The 21,492-nt window shown below is 45.4% G+C and overlaps 1 protein-coding gene across 2 annotated transcripts in view; it reads right to left on the reverse strand.

The window, feature by feature from the left end:
* The window catches only part of sdk2a (sidekick cell adhesion molecule 2a), an 82,077-nt gene that overhangs the window by 37,589 nt on the left and 22,996 nt on the right, over positions 1–21,492 (reverse strand). The gene's annotated exons all lie outside the window — the stretch shown is intronic.

The raw sequence follows: 21,492 nt of genomic DNA on the forward strand, positions 1-21,492 counted from the left end.
TTTAAGGTGAAGCGCAAGGTCCAGGGCTGAGCTTGGAGACAAAGTGCTTTCATTTGAGCTGATGAAAAAGGCATGATCAGACCTATTGATCTGTCTGCCTCACCAGCCACGGGCGACACTGAGCCGATTGTGCCAGTGTTTGTGGCGGGCTAATTAAAGTCTGTATTAATAGTTGCAGTAAGCCGCCAAGGCCTGAAGCACGCCTGGTTCTTGGTCTACCACACTAGCTGACTCACTCTCTCATGGCTGATTACTGGAGCCTCTCTCTCTCTCTCCACATTCATGCGCAAGTTTGCACCCAAGATTTATGGTGGTAAATGCAGATGATGGTGTGGTGGAACTGGGTGAATGCGAGGGCAGCCGGCCTTGCTGAGCAGGGAAGGGGATACGGAAAATTGAACCTGATTGAAACTGTAAATAAAAGAATGACTGTGCACCTCTGTGTTTCACACAAGCAGCCATGCGTGCACTGTGTACTTACACACACACACAAAGCAGATAGCAGGACGCACACATACACACCGGGGCACACAATATCCCTTTGAAAGCTGCAGCTTACTCCCCTATCAATAACCCACAAACACACCACTCATAAAAGGAGGCAAACAAACAACAGCCATCTCATCGCTTTTCTGTTTTCAAAACCTTACTTTTTTTTTGGGCAACAACAATGCTCTACTACCTGGCAAATCTGTTCTTTCTACCACCCTTGCATGGACTTCTCCAAAACAAACAGTCAACCCAACAGGCCCTTGAAACTGATCCCTGTCTGAGCCCAAATGGAGGAGCCATCGCTATTTTCCTCCCCAACACTGGCCGCAAGAGAGGTGGCTTTGCTGTAATTCCATCCACTGGTAAATGCATCTGTACTTGACACACACACACACACACACACACACACACACAAGCACACAGAGTACACACACAATCCCGAAACATTCACTTATGCCTGAACACACGTACACAGTCAACACCCATCCACTTCCAGCTGGTTCAGGGGCTTGGTGGTATCACGCACTTAGCAATGTAGCTATCAACAAGCCACCATTAGAGACCTGCACACACCAAACCCAGACTCACACACTGATCGTCTGAGGCAAGGAACGTGCATAATACCAAGTTACCCATGTGAAATTGTGGAACATGGCATTGAGTGCACAGCAATCACCAGTGTGGTTACCTGTTTCAGTGCCATTCATATGTTCACGATCATTTCTGCCTCACTCAGCCATTCAGTTGAGTTATAAATCCCTGAGCACGGCGGCACTTGTGACCAATTTTACATTTACAGCGAAGTGTATATTTTCAGGAACAAATCCAGATAGAGAGAAAAGTCATTGTTTAACATCACCTAAACAACAGACATCTACTGTCATGCTGCTAAACCCAAGATTGTTACACGGATCGCTCCCCATGTAACACAACTGAAGTGCTCTTCTCTTCGAGACTCAGTCAGAACTTAAATGGCCACTGACCGCTGACAGTTCTTACTGCTGAAGGAAGATAGGACCAGTTCCTCTGCACACTGGGCTCTGAGATCTAATGAGTTTCCAACAGAGAACCTCTTGTCTGACCCTCATTCCCCCTTTCCTCTTCATCACTGTGCTTTTGATCTTCACAGGGAACCTCTGAGGTCAAACGCCGCTGATGCATGTCTGTATCTGTGGTAGACACAGCGTGTTTTAAGTGTGGTTTCCGTGTTTCTTCTGATATTTTTTTATATTTTTTTTTCTGGTATTCATCAGCCACTGCGGATGAATTCAGTCATTCAGTACAGTCATTCAGTCAGTCAGTTTGTACGTACACGTCAACGTAGGAACGTCTTTTTTGTTCATGCTGATGTGATATTTCTCAGCCCAAAGCTCTATACAGTACGTACAGTAGTGGCAGCTCAATGCAATTGCTACTGTCACTAATATGTCTGGTTGATGTGTTTGCCTCCACTCTGATGCGATCCATAATTTGTCTCAGGTGTCATCTCGTTTTAGAGCACTGTGACTTGCAGGACACGTTTATCTACACACATGCTTGTCGACACAAACACACAGCCGATGTCGATGACTGGACGACATGTGTCCATCTGACTGCGGCTGACTGGCTGCCCTGTGTCAAGGTAAGGCTGACGTCTCCTCTGGCAGAGACAAGGACGGAGGGAGGAAGAGACGGCAGAGGCCTGGCCATGAAGAGCTGCCGCCTCCTCCATCCCAGTGATGAACAAAAGGACGGTGGTGGGTTTGGCAGGTACACAGCAGCGCCTGCTGCAGGCTCCAAATCCAGATGGAAACCTAGAGGGCAGTCCTTCTGGACCAGGCATTCCTGCAGCACTATGAGGACAGATAAAAGCCAACCAAAATGGGTCAGACCCAAAACAGGCATGGGAGCACCAGGAGGGCTTTAATGTGGCTGCAGCTGCCCCCCAACAGTCAAGCTACACCTCCACAGCCCATTCACCACAGATATAAAAACACCTTATTCTAACCTGACAGCTGAGGTTGAATGGTGGCACGGCTCCAGCCGGGTCCCCTGCTGCATACACAGAATTTTAATGGCTGTGAGACAAAGACCACAGGCGCTGGGGCAGCTTTATAAACCTAGACCCATTGTGCTCACATTACACCATGCTGGCACGCAATCACACAGACCATGTTCACATTCGACTTTTGTCTTGCATTTTTTTTTCTGCTTATTTTGTGCCTCAGCTCCTTACCCCTGTTCCCCTCCAACAGCAGGGAGCTCTTCCTGCCCTCTGTTTAATCCTCAGGCACCTGTGTTTGAGCCTTCGTAACCATATCCTAGCTGGCATTTGGCACTACTGTATCACTGAGAGATGCAGCGATAAAAGTGGAGCCCCTGCTTGTTGAAACATTCTGAGGTCTACTCGCTTGTTATCCATTCGCCCTCCATCTATTTCTCACTCATTCTACCTCACCTCCATTCCCAGATAGACATGCACATGCATACATATGCACATAACTTCCCTGCTCCACTGACCACGTCCCATCCACCTCGTGGTGCTTCATGTCATGCAGGAAAATTTAGAGCTATCATTTAGCCTCTCCAATTGGACTTTAACGTGCAAGATGGGTCATGGTTAGCCTCACTGATGGGGGTCATGCAGCAGTCATGGCAGTGGCCTTGGTCTAGTAATGGGTTGGTGAAAGGGTGCTGATTGTGGGGTTGGTGGAGGAGGGTTAAAAGCATTCTAAAAGCTGATGAAACACCCCCCTCTTATGGATACACACATGCACAACAAGCACACACACACACATTCATACCGGGTTGTCTTCTACGATTCATCTGTTGCTTCACAAGTTGAGATGAAACGTTTGGGTCAGAGCATGAAGCTGTTTTAACAAACGCACACCGACACCCACCCACCCGGTGAAAACACGGCCCGTCCTGAAGGTCAGGCTCATCTGTCACTCTGTCACAAGTTGCTGTCACCGTGACAACAGGCACCCCACCGATTTACACTCCATCACTTAGGTGAGTCAGAAAGCAGGCGGACACCAGGACGGGGATTAAAAAAGAGAGCGAACAAGAAAAGACAGAGAGGAGGAAGACAGAGTGACGGCGAAACAGATGGTGAGGGAAACGCAGGGCTTAATGATGAAAACAAAGAGAGATGGAGATGTGATGTGGAGGCAGGATGAGGTGAGGTTCTGAGAAGGGAGGAAAGAGAAGAGAAAAGAGAGAGGGGGGTGGGGGGGCTGTCCTCCAATGTTAGGTAGCAAGGTGAAGCGACCCATTATAGCTGAAGCCAAACAAGCAAGCCAGGCCTGAAAGACAGGGAGGGGAGATGGAGAGCCTCCATCTACCCCTACATTCATTTAGAGAAATGGCCCATGGATCAGCATCTGCATGCTGCATGTGAGTGCCAGTCCATCACAGCTTGATGTCTCCCCCCCCTCCCAATTATTTATAGCCCCTAGAACATGTTTGTGCAGCAGTTAGTACGGCTACGCACTGTGCAAGTTCCCTTGGTATCTATGTGTGGCAATATAGACTTCATGGCCCAAGTAACAAGCATTTAAAAGCTCATAGAGTCATGCTCACTGCTCACAGGAGGAGATGAAGTAGAAATATGGATTTTCATGTTAAGCTGTCTAAAATGTTTTTCTTTTTGATGATGCGTCTGCTTTGATGTTGCAGAAAAAGTCCCCAGGTCGCTGCAGATGAAATGCTGCCTGCATCCCAGCTGTGTTTAGCGGATCGCCACGGGTTAATTGATGCGTAATTGATGTGATTAATTGAGGTGTAATGTACCGCGGTGACGTGTCTGGTATCCCACTCGCTATGGGCCCTGTGTGTGTGTGTGTGCGTGTGCGCGTGTGTGCGTGGGCGTACCTGTGTGTCTATCTGAAGCTAGGGCAACACAATTAGAAGCAGTAGCATCCAGCCAACAAATGGAGATTTAATTAGGAGTGAAGACGGAGCGGGAGGCCAGTCAATGGGCAGCAGATTGAATTATCTGGACACACACTCCAGCGGGCAGCGCAGACAAATTCACAGTCGCGCGTGCACACACATACATACGCACATGCACACACACACACACCCTTTCTGTTTGGAATTCTTCCCTGTTTGCCTCGCTGCTCCTCTGAGTGCCTTCCTCTGCCTCTCTGCTATGCTCTGCCTGCCTCACATTATCTTTGTCTTTTTTGTTCTGTACCCATCTTAAGTTTCTCTTCTCTTTTACCCGCCACAATAACAGTTTCCTCTCTGTGTGTCGTGGCAGTCTCTCTTTCTTGGCGGCCTTGATCTCTCCCAGTACAGTAGTTTTCATACTGTCTCTCTCCCTGCCCTCTCATCAGTTGTCATCTCTCACACACACACTTGCCGCATCCCTTCCTTCCAGCACTCAGACCAGAATCCTCTCCATCTCTTTCTGTGTCTCTGTATCGCTCCTGACTCTCTATTTTCCCCCTTGCCCTGCTCTCCCCATCTCTTTACCACTCTGTTTCTGCTGTTTCTGAGTCACTAGCAGTATATTGTATGGCACACCATGGGACATGTCTGTGATATCCAGGAGCCTCATTAGCAAGTCCAGCTCCTGGCAGAGAACACGGCACGCAGAGGAGCACAGGCACAAGGCCCGGCGTCAATTAATGAGACCTCACACACCCACAGCCACCATTACACGCCCTCTGCAGCATCGAGTCTCTCGTCAGCTCAGCCTTGTCCGATGAACAGCGGGAAACCACAGCTGAACAACTGTAGCTAGATGTAGAAAGTTATGTCTTTAATCACCAAGGGATAGTCACAGCTTTGTAAAAGATAAAGGAGGGATTCTCGTCTGACTTTGTGGCACTCAAATAAGATTTATGTCTTGTAGCAGGGAGCTGTGAGCATATTCTTGGCGCCAACAGATCAATGCATCAACTTAGAAATGTAAGCCAGACACTATGGCAATTTCTTACTTTCTAAGGACAAGATATATGAAATTGTTTTTTTCTTACGGAAAGTGAGGCTTGGAGAGATCTTATTGAGTGGAACACAATGGGAAATGATCCAGCCTTCCCACCCGTTGAAGCGCGTGTGTGACTGACATCACAGTATTATTTCCCAGGTGTGACAGACAGCTTCGACGATTTGGAAGAAGAAGTAAGGTTTTTGTGCGCCAGATCACACACACGTTTCTCTCTGACTTTCTCTCTTTTCTCTTCTCACCAGGGAGAAGGGAGACGGTGGTGTTGGGGGGGCGGAAATAGGTACAAATTTTAACTTGATCTTTGTGAGAGCTAATTGACATTATCTGAAAAAAAAAAAAAACCAAGCAAAAAAAAACAGAGAGAGAAAGCAACACAAAACAGATAAACGACAGTAAATGGAAGAAATAGCAAATGAAAAAAAAAAAAACAACGAGCTGCGACGGGAATAGGAGGCGGGCAGCTTTTCTCAAGGCATGAGAAGGTTGGAAATAGGCCTAAGTGAATTTAGAAAGTAGGGCAAAGACTAATGGAGGAAAATAAACAAACGCGCTGAAATGTGAATTCCACAGGGCCCCGGGTCATTAGAGTTAATACTGCGCGCTATGCCATCTGCTGCGATTGTTTACACTAGCCTGGATAATTAGATCCTAATTAGTGGATGGTATGGTGGGGGAAACATTATTTCACACGCATTGAGATGGATATGATCAAATGCACCTGCATTGCTGTGCTGCCCGTCCATCCTGGGACCTCTGTGGGTAGCTCCATGTAGACATAACTATCTGACAGGTCTTGATTTAATTGCTTGATGCACCAGACAGACTCTGAATCTCTCTCTCCCACCATTAACATATAGATAGAGTTGTACATTTTTGGAGGGGAGAGTCATCTTTGCTCTTGACATTATGAAAACCTGTCTGCTCCTTGTTCTCCCTTATCCCTCGCACGGTATGTGTGTGTGTGTCTCGGTGAAAATGTGCATGAATACGCTCATCTTTGTGTGTTTGTGACTGTGTGTCTTGAAGATATGTACTCTGGAATATTATCAGACAAAATGCATGGATTCAAACTGCCATGTCCCATCCGTGCTTTTCTCCCCAGCCGATGCCTTTGAATCTCTGAATTGGTGAGATACCACTGGCATGCTAATAGTGTTTTGCTAGGTGCGAGGTGTCGGGGCGCCTGCCATTGTAATATATGCATGTGGAATGGCTGGTGATTGTGATTCTTATCAGTGTGGCAGAGTGCATGGGCGCCAAGCAGTGAGTGGCAGGGGCTGGCAGTAAATGCTAATGGCAGAGAGCAGCTGACAGAGAAAAGAATTATTATCTCCCTTCATTACGCTTACACTGACTGCCTGTCTGTCTCACTTCCTTCCTCTGTGCCAGGGTGTGAACAGCAATCAGTGCTGGCAATGCTTTATTTACCTGTTTTGCAGAAGACAAAAACCTTCCTTGGTGTCAATGCATCATCCGCTCAGGGACTGGGATCTGAGGAGTTTCTCAAATTGACAATACGCCACACAGATTCGATTACACGTGAGCAACGACAGGTCTTCGGCGGGAAATAGTTAGAGATGATAGATGAGTAGAGTTAAAGAGTGCATGGAGGATTCTTTTTTTTCTAATTTTGGTGGAGGTCTGGGGTGATGTGTAGCAGGATCATCACCTTTGTGAGCAGGGCAGCCTGCAGGAACGCAGAGTCCCGGTTCCTAATTGAGACCTCTGGAGTGTGAGAGCTGACAGAATGGAGCTTGTCACATCACTGCCTCTCTCCGCCGCATTACAGCGAGGCCCTCTGACCACTATTTTCTGCCATCATCCATGCTAGAACGCCAAGTCCTGCTCTGTGATTGTGTCATAGCCATCCCATCACCCCCAAATCACTTCCTTCAGATGGAACCTCAAAGACTCCTACGCAGCATCCGACCAGGCCTCATCTCTGACCTCTGAGGCATCCACACGCAGACAGGAGAAGTCGTCTTTGCCCGTCCCTGTCTCTGAAGTGCACATGCGCCCCCAAGCAGGAGGAAAGACAGAGGAGGAACACAGCTCCGTGGCATTGTGTGAAGACAGGCAGCCAGCACTATGCCAGCAGGCAGACAAAGATCTGAACGCCCTGACATTATGCTAATGGAAGCGTTTGGCTGGTTCTTACATGACTTCACACCACATTGCTCATCTCAATTATCAGTTACAGTAACGGGTGCTGAGTGAGAAGCATGCAACTCGAACAAAGCGGGGAAAATTCTCAGTCAGGGATACTAATTGTTGTGCTCTCTCCACATGATCCTTTAGGATGATTTAGTGGGAGAAACACAACTTGTTAAAACTGGATGCGCATAATAGCATCCTATGTGAATACTATGAAATTATGCATGCTTGAGAATGAAATTAATGAATAATGACTAGATGCTAATTCTGACAGACTGCACCAGAACATTAAAAATACGTATATTTCTCTTCATTATTTGAGTACATAACTTAAGATAACAAAGTGGAAGATCTGTCCCATTAACTTGATTATATATTTGTTATATACAAGCAAACTCTCAGTGTAATCACCCATCTCCCTCTAAAATGCCATTAGTCCCCACATTTAAAATTGTAAAGACTGTGTCATTTTGATGTAAAAACTGCAAGCAAGAAAGCCAAACCGTACCCCTTGATGCTTATCATAACACTGGCACAAACTACAGCTTGGAGCCCTGTGCCAACAATGCTATCTAATACATGAGGCTGATGATGTTTTTCTAATTATATTCTGAAGCTTGCACTCAAGCTAACATTGCTCCCAGTGTTGCTGCAGTGATGTTGGCAGGGTTGTTTTCTTCCATTAGGTTGTGGGCAAAGATTAAGGAAACTTGCTTTTGGGAAAATCCAGGATTCAAACCTTCAACTCTTTGCACCCCACTGAATCCATTTCATATGCCAGAGAACATGAAGTACGGAAAGCTGTAAAGAAGTTTTGAATTTGCAAAAGTAAAAACCAAGGTTAGCTCTATTTTTTTTTGACATGGTCTTATACATATGCAAGAGCTCTTTATATGAAAAAAAAAAAAAAAAAAAGGAATTACAACCACAGCAATTTTAGTCTTCACACAATGTCACATATATCCTGGAGGTTATCGTTAGAAATTACATAAATTTAAATAGTAACACTATCTCCCATCAGGTTAATGTATTCAGAGAGCATTTTTTTTCCTTGCTGTGTTACTGAAATGTTCCCACCACTGCTCTTTGAAAAAAAGAAAATCATGTTGGTAATTCTCTGAACTTTCTCCGCCTCGAAGGACCTACAAAGCGGAGGCATTGACTGTTGTTGGCTGCAATCAAACATTGAAATATGTGCAAACGATCAAGCGGATACGCCATAATGTTACTGGCGCCCAAGCAACGGCATGAGTGATTTGAAGGCTTAATGCGGCCCTCCACACCACATAGAGTTATAGCCTGTGATTTGCATCATAAACGTCTGTTAAATTTCCATTTTTGGAAATGCATATCACTAAATGACAACCTGACAGCGAGCCAGATGGAGGAGGTAGGAGTGACACTTTTGCACGTTTGTATTTTCCACCCATGATGGGACCTAATTCCATATTACTACATCTATAAGCCGTTCATAAATACACATCAAATAGCATTTTTTTTTCAAGCCTCATAATCCCTGGATAATCTTCATCTACAATATGAGCAGCACTAAATTGGAGGAAAGATTCGCAAATGAACATATTTACATCAGTCCCATTAGCGAGACACTGAGGAGATAGTGCTCCGAGATCTGCTTCTGCTTTGAAATGCCTGTAGGCACTTAAGAATTTTATTAGAAGCACTTTAACGCTCACCATGCCATGATAAGTAATGTGCTTTAATACACGTATAATGCAGTGGATTACAACTCTGGATATTAATAAATCATCTGTTTTATTTATTACTGCTTTTTACCGCAGCGAGTAAATGACATGCGTAATCTCTGTCATGGATTTCAAGGCTTTTTGTGCTTTCCTGTTTATGTACGTGGAAGCGTGTGTGTGTGTGTGTGTGTGTGTGTGTGTGTGTGTGCGCAAAAGGCCTGAGTATCACTGCATACTTGTTGACCTTCTGATACAGTAAATTCAGATGTTTGTGAGTGTACAGTAAGTGTTTACAAGATTCCATACGTGTGAGAGTGCATGTATAATTATCCTACATGTGAATACATGCTTGTAAACATGCATGTGTGTGCGTCTCTCCGGTGAGTTGATGTATATCTAAATTCTTCATCAGATTAAAGAGACGTGCATGTACTCCACAGTACCTTAATGACAGACAGATCAAAGCCCATCATGTTCCTGGCTGAGCTGAGCTGAGGGGGATCATTAGCGATGGGTCAACAGGGCATCATTAACCAGCATGCTACCCTTGCAGCGTGTTTACTCTGCTTCGAGTCTCATCGTATGTGTGTGTGTGCGTGCATGCGTGCGTGCGTGTGTGCGTGTGTGTACCTGTGCAAGCGTGTGTGCACGTGCCTGTGGCGCGATCATCAAATGCATCCATATTGCTCTCTGATCTCTGCACAGTGTGTGGGAGGAACACAGGTCTCTCCTGTGGACCATTTCCCCACAGACAAATGCCGCTCCAGCAGTGAGAGCTAGCCTCATCTATTGTACCTCCTGCCTCCATCAACTCACTTTCCATCTATTACGACCCAACAGGCTGATCTTCATGGCTGAAGCTCATTGTAAAACCCTAGCCTTGCTGATTCAATAGGCTCTGGAGGGTTCTGACAATGACCAATTCACTCGTGACTATTATTCATCACAAAACCTTTCCAGCTCTCCAATAAAATCCACCACCCACCTTTCCTGCTCTGTTTGGTATGCTATAACAATCCATCATTTCCAAACGCTGTGCTACCAAACGCGCCATGCGCACACAAACACATGCGTATGCACAAACATCACTTTTCTCTTACAACTCCACTGAACAAACTCTTTCTCACCTCAGAAATTGCTATTTTGGTGCAGGGCTATTCCTCCTCTCAGCAGTTTCACATAAATTCTTCCTCCCTTTACAAACATTCCCTCCTGGCTCCCTTCTACCAACCCTTCTCAACCGCAAACTGCTCTTTTCCACTGCCAACTCTGTCTCTCCCCCTCCCTCTCTCACCTTCAGATGCCACCCATCCACTGCCTCCATGCCTGACTGCTTTGACAGGCCCGAGACTCAAGCGGGGGGGGGGGGGTTGATCCCTCCGTGGAGTGGAGCTCTGGCAGTGGGGTCCACTCTCCAACCGCCGGACGCAGAGCCCTGAGCCACCGATTAAAAAGTCATGAAGGCTTTTAGGGGCATGCAGGGCTGCAGTTTCCCCACTCTTCTGTGGATTGGCTGCCTGAAAATAGTCTTTGTGTTCCTGAGACAACAGTAGAATATGCGGGGGGGGGGGGGGGGGGGGGCGGTGTTTGAGGAGATGCGGGTTAACAGAGCAGCAGTGCGTAGGCCACCTCGCTCTCCCCTGTGCTCTTAAGCAGCACTCTCCCGGCCGCTTGTTCCCTCAGCTTAGATGAAACACCCACAGTCTATATCCACTGTACATCATTAGCCTCTATATGAGCATTGTGTCCTGGCTTTACGAATGCTGGATGACAGCTCTTTTAAAGCAGCGCCCTCCTCCTTTTCTTTACACCGTGCTGAGATCAGCTTGGGCTAGTGAGGGTCACATTCAAGGTCAAGCCCTTTCCACCTTACAGCGAAACACCACTCTGTCATTCTCTCTGCATGGCTTCATACACAGACACACCTGGCAGTAAATAGAGTATCGACGCCTCCTCTGAAGATGAATAAACGGACTAATGAGAATGGCTGTGAGCTAGTACATCATCCACCTGAATAGCTCACTTTCAGAAAGTCACACACAAATCAAGCAGGTGACCGTTTGTCTCATAATGGCTGCAAGAACGGGTCGTATACAACAAAACACGTGTGAAACAAGACCTTAATGTGCAGTAAAAAAAAAGCACTGGCCTCCAAGCATTAGTTTAGTCTTACCAACGGCAACCATCCATACCATTGTCACAAATAGCAGCCAGCCACTAATGGAATCAATAAAGCCTTGCAAATATTTACAGGACAAGAGAGCCTCAAGGCAATCAATTCCAATCTATAGGACGATGGAAGGTTCCACTGTGACTGTGTTTCAGGTTAGAAAAATCAATAAAGTCAGCTTTGGAAACAGAAGGAAAAAAAATAAATAACAACCTTATTGCAGCGGCACCCCTCAGTCTTTCACTCATGCGCTCTCTCCCTCCTTCCATCATTCTGACCCTTGTGTTGGTTCCTCCTTTTTTCCCCAAGTTTGACATCGCCGACTGCGCCTCCCAGCAGGAATCGGGAACCGCAGGGAGTTCATCCAGAAAAGTAGTGGGAGACAGCTTTTGAAGAAGGGAGAAGCTAGTGGATGTGACAGGCTGTTGAAAGCCTGGGAGATAACAGCATCTGCTTCTGGAAGTCTTAACAGGTAGAAAGGTAAAGTTGTGGGGGGGGGGGGGGGGTGGGCGGGGGAAATGGCGGGGTGAGAGGGCCAGGCAAATCCTCCGGATAATAGGATATAAAAACAATGTTGCTCACTTTCTGCATACATTCGCAGGCAACAAGGAAGGCAGGCTGAGTGACGGAAAGTGAAGCGTAGAAGCAGTGCAGAGAATAAGAAGTAGGGTATATTAAGAACAGATTGCTTCCATTTCTCTCTGGGGGCAGATTTTTTTTATTCACAAGGTTGTAATCCCTAGTTTATGTTCTGTAGTAACTAGCTCGATAAAATACATCAACCCAGCACATAAAAAGTGAATAAAACGAGTATATAAAAGTGTGTCAGGGTGACAGGAAGCTATAGAAGTCAAGACCGCCCAGAGTGATGGCTGATTTATTGATGCTTTGATGCCTGGTAGTGCATTGACGAGTTCAGCAACTTCTGATAAATAGGCGATAATGCCAGGCTTTTCTCTGGTAGGCACGCCGTTTGCCAGGCCTCACGCAGCTCCCCGGTCTCCAGCCTAATGAGCAGGTAGTTGAAGGGAGAGGATGAACAGAGCAGAAAGAGTCTCTCTCTCTCTGTGATGCCACTTGCTGTGTTTTCGCTCTCTCATGCACAACGCTCCTAGAGAGAACAATCAGACGGAGCTACAGCTTCTGCCAGCGGCTATCAGTGTCTCTTTAACAACTCCACCTTCGCTTTTCGGTAACATACATGTGGGCAAAATCTTAAATAGCCGCACAAAGACCCCTCTGTGGCCGGCTTTAGCATAAACAGACCATTCTGAGCGGCTTGGGGGCTTTAGTGGCTTCACACGAGCGTACAACAAGTGTGCAGTTAATAGCAGAGCTGCGTGTCACCAAACATATCACAATGCATTGCACCGCCCCAGGGCTTGAAAACCTTAGCACCTGGTCGACTGCTTCATCACCTAAAGTGCCCGCCTCACTGCGTGTGTGTGCAACAGTACAGATAAATCAGGCAGATATGTGCATAAATCAACTCTTCCACGATGGTTTATGTTTTGCTCTCTATGCATCATGCAGATATGAATACTGCATGGTCCACACTACTGAAAAACGACTATATCCTGATCTGAGAGATTTTTCACAGCATGGCTCAATTAATTGAATTTTTCAACTGAGCTGTGAAATCCATAAAACAGATCAAACTGAAAATGCATCTGACGCGAAGTGTGTGTGAGAGAGAGAGAGAGTGGGAGAGAAAAGAAGAGGGGCAGAGAGAAAGAAAGAGACTGACCGCACAAACTTGAGGGGCCAGTTGGCAAAGCATATGTGGTTCTGACTGCCAACTTGAGAAAAATGTCAATTACTCTCTCAACATCTAAAACTTTTATGAAGCCTTCTAGGCTGTATCAAAGCCTTCCACCTCAGCAGCTCCCTCGAAAATATTTTCTCTCAGAGAAAATCAGCTTTAATTATTGAGAGCGTGGCTTCAAGTTTATTAGTGTTTTCGGGACTTCCTTCAAATAGCTGTCCAAGGCGCCGTCGTGCATATCAAAATGATCTTATTGATTCTAACCTGCTTTCTTTCGCAAACAGACAGACTGTCAAAAGCCTCAGATCTGTTTCCTTCAGTGGAGGGCTTGTGATGCATTACAAAGACAACTGTTTGTAGACACACAGGAAACATGTAATGGCAGCAAACACAGATATGATTCTGGAAGGAAATTGGAAACACAGAAACAAGAGGTAGACATGCAGCGCAGAGAGGTTGAAAATATATCAAGATGATGATACTTGTGATCAAAGCATCGAGGAGGCAGGTGTTCTTATTAGCTGACCGTGGAGTGGATCAGACCTCCTGGCCCCACCATGAACTGACCCGGCCTCAGACTCCACAGCACAGGGCTGTATATCTTTCCCAGCAGCATGCCAGACAGACAAGGGAACAGGCAGCCCTGATCTTTCTACTTCCATAAGCAACACTATTTTAATCCCTTCTGGATCAAAGGAGGCAGTGAGCTTTGCCTCCCTTTCATTAGGGAGGAATAGAGGACCGTGTGGAAACCCTCGCTCTTCTCCAGGACTGAACAGCCAGGTTTGATCAATCAATAGCAGTCCACTAGCTCTGGCCTAAGTGCTCCAGCTCTAATCACTCTCTTCTGAAAAATGCAGGGTGAGGTGGTGGGACCAGAAACACACCCGCACAAACCTTCATCAAAACAGTCTTTGGTCTGGGAATGAGTCAAATTATACCGTGCTTTGTTATGTTCTGTTCCAGCAGAAAATCTGCTGCCTGACAAGCACTGCCTCAGTACTTAAGTCCCATCGCTCAAAACATGAAAGTCTGGATGCTGGTGAAAGGACAGAATAGGGATCAGCCAGGCTGACGGAGTGGCTAAGTACAACTGGGCTGCTGTCTGACTTTGCCATTGTTGTTCACTGGTGGAACGTAATCTTCTTAATCACAAGCTAAACCTGCAGAACAATTGACCCATTTTCATATGCAGCGTCTTATCTCTGAATGCGTGCCCATATCTCATTTAGAAGTGTTAGAAATCCCTCTTCAATCTAGGTGATCTGTTCTCACCAACCTGCCTCCACATTCCTCTAATCCACTCTGATCTAATCCAATGCATATCATCCAGGGAATGTCATGTTTATATATTGAGCACTCGGGTTCTGCTGTGCTGTGATGTTGCAGGTGTGTTTAACACTGCTGGGATCACAGGATGAAAATATGTGTTTTATATTTACAGTTCTGACGTCGAACTCCAGCAAAAGCAAAAAGTGAACGGCAAGTTGATTTGGAAAAACAGGCTCGTATTCAGGCTAAAAGTCATCACAGCTACTGGTGTCACAATCAGAGATGTAAGCTCACATCTAAAATTGGATTAGCAGGTCCAACCCCTAATAAGAAAAGTCAAGTCGAACTTATTTGTGCAGCGCTTAATCACATTAGTCTCAAAGAGCCACACACCCACATTTTAACACAACAAATGGCTGATTGCTTTTCAGCGTTGCATGAAATCACTCATAATTTTGACAGGTTTTCACCGGAGGGAGTTTGACATATTTTCTGCACACATTGTGCAAGGGAACAAGGCATATGTCTTATGACTTTACAACATGGGTGAAAACAAGGCACTTGGCTGAATCGCTCTGCTCTGACCGATGTTGAGACTGCTGAAAACATCAAAGGTACTGTGGCATCATTACTGTGCATGTGTGCAAGTGCAAATGAGAAGTCATTTTCCCACAAAATTTGCTCCGATGAGGTCAGAGTGAACGTTCAAATCAAACCAAAAACATCCTCCCCGTGTTACCTGAGTTATGATAGATGACTGGTGAGGAGTTTGCCGAAGGGATTGAACACTGAAGTTTTACAGTAAATACAGCCTACTTTTAGCATTTAGCTAACATGTTTCTGTGACTCAGGGGGGCAGAGCAGGTCCTTCACTTATCAAAGGGTTGGTGGTTCGGCCCCCGGCTCCTCCAGCCTGCATGTCCTTGGGCAAGATGTTGAATCCTAAACTGGTACGTCTGTGTCTGTCTGTGTGAATGGGTGACTGTGGCATGTGTTGTAAAGTGCCTTGAGTAGTCGGTAGATGAGAGAAGCATTATATAAATGCAGTCCATTTACCGTGCAGTCCATTACAATTACAAGTGCAGTGATTAATTTGTATTGGTAACTGTATTTTTATTGCTGAAAGTGAGACAGCGATCCCTGTGTCAAAATCTGACTGAGCAGTTTGCTACCCTGCATACAAGTTGCTTACGTGTGTGCAAGGCCTGATTTTATATAATCTGTGTTTGTGTGTGTGTGTGTGTGTGTGCATGTGTTTATCAGTCTGACAGTCTACCTACATAGCAGAAGAGGGGTGTTACTGAAGGATTACCATCGCGGTGGCAGACTGTCTGCAGCTCAAAAATCAGTCTTTTTTCCTTGACTGCATGCCAGTCAGCCTCCCTCCTTTTTTCCCACCTCTCCACTCTCCCTTCCTCTCTCTCTCTCTCTCTCTCTCTCTCTCTCTCTCTCTCTCTCTCTCTCTCTCTCTCTCTCTGCATCCCTTCACTATGAAATGAGAAGGGATGGGCTCTTGTCAGCATGAGCAACGTTGGCATTATTGTCAGCGTGAGCTGTCTATCGTTGCAGTGTGTCAGGCCGGACCCCTCCTGTCGGGCTGTCACCGTGGTGCGGGGATGAGATGTGAAAACTTCGGCGGATTTGTCGAGGGGGAAATAAAGCATGGCACCCGACTGATCTGACACCCTTATCTTCATGGTATCAGTCCCCTCACACAGACAAGTCAGGCAACTGGATCAAATATAAGTAACACACACAAAAATCAATACAAAGTACATCAAAGGCTGCACATCTACCAGTCCTTATGAAATTAATATGACATAAGCAGCTGATGCCAGGCCTGGGCAGTATCAAAGTGAGAGAAAGCCTGCATCGAGAGCTCTGACCTACATGAAACAGTTTCACTGAAGTTAAACAGCAGACTGGACAGCGCAAGAATGAACGTCTCTCCTCTTCTCCATCCCCCCCCCTCACTTCCACCCAAGTTTAGAAATTTGAAATCATCCCCGCCAGAAAAAAAAGTGACATCTGGAAGCCATATTCTTATCTAAGAAAAGTGGTGTAAAGCACAAAATTGCACATCCCATTTGTGATTTCTTTTGAAGATGTCTGCTTACAATTCTGAATGTCTTCTCTGGAGCATACATGAAGCCACCTAGTGAATAACAAGACTTTTTTTCAATTTTTTTTCCCAGGGTGCCAGAGCTCAGGGAGGAACTGTGGTGCAGAGAGGAGTGAAGCTACCAGCTGCTGACCTTTACTAGCATCACACATCAGCAGGGAGTGCCTTGGTTTACCTGACTCACATCTTGAAAACAGCTAATCAAAAGGTCTCTAATGGGTTACCACCTGTGAGGAGCTGTGTGTGCGTTTGTGTACTGGGTAAGTATGTGTGGATGTGTGTGTGTGTGCGTGTGTGTGTATAATGTTGGTGTACATATGCTCATATAATGTTTTGATTATATCATTATAAGTCAACAAGGAAAAGAAAATTACCTCTTTGACCCACTACAAAGTGGATGTGGGCTGTGCGGCGAAGGCCCTCAAAGTGGGTGTGAGTCAGGGAAATTTAATAAGTCAAATCCGAGTTTCATGCTCATCCTTTAATTTGTAGTAACCACACGACCGTTCCAACCGCTGCTGCATTTCAACACCGAAACCACACCTTAAAAAAGGTCAGATGAGGTCATGGTCTGGCCACCGTTGACTACATTCCTCTGTTAAGGCAGATTTAAAGCTTTTCTTTCACTATGGGGAGCCAGCTTCATATTTATGGGATTAAACTGGCTATACTGCAAGAGTCTGCGGAAGAGCTGTTGTTCTAAAGCACCTGAATTGACCTGTCATTCAATTACTGAATATCAAAATGAAATTGTTACTGTTTCCGCATTCGCTGTTAAATGTGTTAGTTGTGTTTCTGATTCAGGGGTGAGTTCTCCCTCAAGGTGTATTTATGCTGAAAGCTGGAGAAGAAAGTACTGCTTGAGAAGAAAGCGCAATTACACCAAATAAATCCCCTTTCCCACAACCTAACCCACTTCTGAGAACAATCTCGCCCTTTTCCCCGGCAAAGGAATCCAACCCACCTCGTGACTCTTTGAGCAAACCTCCCCGAAATCCCTCATAATCAGCACCGCTCCTTGACAGACTCTGTCTCCACGGCTGCTAAGGCTGCCCTGATAAAGGTGTGCCTAGCGTCAATAAGACAGGGTAACACTCTTAGATATCCACTTATTGATCAGATCAATAGCGGCCAAAGAAGCTGGGTGTCTCTCACTCTTTGCCCTGTGTGCGAGGAAATGTAGCAAAGGTGGGGAGAAAAGGAGGGCTGAGGCAAAGTGGATGGCGAGAGGAAGAGGGGAAGTGAAAAGATCTCACTTGTGATAAAACCCCTTGATCAAGCCAGGGAAGGAGTTTGGATGAGGGCTGGCGGAGGAGGAGGAGGGAAGCGGGGTAAAATGGGTGAGGGTGGTGAGAGGGAGTGGCTTGGCTGCTATTATAGCTCCCGGAGAATAGGAACTCAATCAGCGGCCAGGCGAGAGGCCCATTGTGCCGCGGTGTAATGGGAACTGTGAGATTTTATTAAGAGAGAGCAATTGCATGTGCTCCTCATCAGGGTTTCCATTGTGGCGCTGGTGGTCACAATGACGTCTGGGGAAGATAGAAACAAGGTATTTACTGTCTCACATTCGGAAGAATAGACAGCTCCCAGAAATAGGGTTCCACTTTGACGTTAAGGGCTCTGTTGCCTATAATTGTCATGGCATCCTCTTGTTCGATCTCTTTCCTTCCCAATTCCTCTCACTCCATTATTCCTTCAGCTCTTTGCCTTTCTGAGTTGCTCTCTTTTCTCTCTTTCTCCAGCTATTTCATTTCTTTGCCCTTTCATTTTCCCGACTCCCTCCGTCTGGCACTGTGGCGGAACTGCACTGCAGAAAGTCAACCTTAGCGAGTTTTGTCTTTTCCAGTGACTGCATGCATAGCAAGGCTGCACTGTGGCTATTTAGAGGAGACAAGTGGAGGGAGTGGAGAGAGAGACGTGGGAGGACAGCGCTGTGAGAAGGTGTTTCAGCTTGACTAGTGATGGACCCAGCCTTGTCTGTTTGATGCTGTCAGAGTTGGGTTCTCCAGCACACGGACCATAAATACAGCGGGGGAACTGTTCATTCATTTTCCCTGCGGTCAGAACAAATAACTATAGGTAATGGGGATGTTGTTGATTGCTCTGTGTTTGCGTACAACATCATGGGAGGAAAAGAATAGATTTTCTGTCTGTGTAGGTTAAATTACAACTCCCTCACTATTAAGATTCAAGAGGCTCCCATTAACTATGTGTTGGACTTTACTGCAGAAAAACACCCATCTTATGTTCTCTTAACGGACTATATTGGTTGCTTTGTGCAGTTTTAGTTTATTAACTACTCCTAAAATGGGATTTACATCATCATCATCAAACCTTGGAGACAAAAGTATCTCTGAATGCTTTTTGAATGACACAGGGCGTTTTTAATACAGTGTGAAAAGCAGGCAAGAAAACTTGACAAAGACTGAAATGAAGCCACCAACTGCTGGAGCATAAGAAATCGACAGTCATGTGAAATATGCAACAAGTCCTCCAACTTGAAGACAACACACATCACGCACAACTGCCCTTCAGAGCGACACAGACATTCAACACATGCGCCGATGAATCTTTACCAACAAACCTTCAAAGCGAACTCACTTCACTGAATCAGTTGCTTTTATCGGTGGAGCTCCACTTACTGGTGACTGAGAGCGCCGCTGTCAGCCGTGATTCACGGTACGGTACTGCCTCGTTAAAAGCACATTAAAAGGCTGTGAAAGCCACGCAAACAATCACAATATGATAACTCAATTGTAAATAATAGGCTGCTTAATTATTAACCTTATGTGCGGCGCTTATATAGGCTAGCTGTGTGCTGAACTGAATGTGACAGCTTGGACTAGCAACAGACTGAACGTTCTGCTGAACTGAAGTCAGTCTGCATCAGCGCTGAACATCAGGTCATATGCAGTCATTCTGAACACTGACGTAACAGCTCAGAAAAAGATGGAAAAACCTTGATTGATAGTACCTTCACAGACACTTTATTGATCTTAAGGGAAATACAGGCATCCAGTAGCTTGCTTGACACATTCAAAACACCAGTACAAACAAGTATATGAGAATAGAAACGGAAATAAAAACACAGCGGTGAAGTGATAACCTAGACACCTCAACCACTACAGAGAGCTGTCACTATAACAGAGCATGTGGTAATGGAGGTGGTGCCAACTGTGGAAGGTAATTAAAAAGTGAAAACAAGAATAATGATTTTTAATATAAAATGCAAATTGAAGATAAACAAATACAAATGCAGACTGTGCATAAGGCTAATAAAGTGATTACTGTGGGTAATAGAATAAGATAAAACAGTGCATGGATGATGATTACTGTGGAAATTGAACAAAGTAAATTGAATCGGCACAATGATTTGTGAGTTCAGGTGGCTTCCGATCAGATGCTCCCATCAGCAGGTTGACATAATTTGTCAGTCCTTAGCGAGCGCTGCCGGAAAAATAGTTCTGCTTTATTGCCTGGTTATGTGTTGGTCATGTTTAGGCACAAAAACGAGGTGTGGGCTCAGAAAAGACCATGGTTTCGGTTGAAATAAGTATATAGTCAAGGTTGGAAAAATATTTAGGTTTTGGTTAAAATGACTGTGGTCACAATAAAGCTACTAGGTTAAAATTAGGGAAGGACTGCCGTCATGGTAAAACTAAATGAAACAAACCAACTTATTAGTCATAGTGATAATTTTCTGTCTGTAGGAAACAGGAAATGAACAGTGGTTTCCTGTGGCAAAGCCCTGCTTTCAGTTCATCCCGATTCCCTCCCTATGCAGATTTTGTGACTGTTTTTCTTCACCTGACTTCCTCCTCTGCCAACGATGGACAAGAGTCTCAATTTCTGTTTGTCATGTCAGTTGGGTGCATTTGCAGAAATGAGTGCTGTTGTTCTTCTGGGGAGGACAGCATTACAAAAACATAAAACAAAACAAAACAAAACAAAAAAAACCCACACTGTTGTGGTGCTTTAAAATGGTAGTTTATAAAGCATATTTTCAGTAGGCTGTTTTCTCTCCGTTCAGGAACAAGTGTCATTGTCAGTGAAATCACTTCTAAAATACAGTAATGCGAGTTAATTATAGACGTCAAGTTGAATTGTAGATTGCTGCAATTATCCAATCCAACTGGCAAATGTATTTCCTTTTTTAGGAAAAAGCTGATTCTAAAAGTACTTTGTAAGATGTACTTTGACTGTGAGATGATTTTCTATTGAATTATGAGCCACTATCATCACTCTCTGTCCTGATCTGGCTCTGTCCTAATGAATCCAAACCTGCTCCTCTCTGGTCCCAGCCACTACTGCCTCTCCATCACGGCCAATCTGATAAAGGGATGAGAGAGGATATCATGTGTTCCTCACACAAATCCTGCCTGTAATCCGTACATTGTTGTTGTTCTACTTCTCTCACTGTAATCTCCTTGCAAGTCCATTCTGTCCCCCTCAATCCACCAAATATAGAATATCAAACATTCTGGTCAGCCACAATTTGGAAGAGACAAAGGAAGACAAAGGAGATGGTTAACTGAAAACTTAAGGAAGCACTTAGTTTTCTGTGAGAACGGGCGTCTGATAGTGCTGGTATGTGGCATAATACTGCCACACATGCTGGCAATCTGATAATGAGGCAGGGCAGAAGAGGGTGGGGGGTAAGATTACATCCACCAACTGGGACGGGGACCAGCACATGCCATATGTGGCCCAGTCCCTCGTAATCTCATATTGACCACAGCACACTTAAAGTAAAAGACATCTGAAGAGTAGAGGGCAGACTGAGGGATGGAAAGATGTGTTTGAAATAAACGGATGACACGGTGCTCAGGACGAATGTTACTCGATCAACAGATTAATTCTCTACCTTAAGTCCAT

This window comes from Chaetodon auriga, chromosome 16 (assembly GCF_051107435.1).
Source record: "Chaetodon auriga isolate fChaAug3 chromosome 16, fChaAug3.hap1, whole genome shotgun sequence".
NCBI lineage: Eukaryota > Metazoa > Chordata > Actinopteri > Chaetodontiformes > Chaetodontidae > Chaetodon > Chaetodon auriga.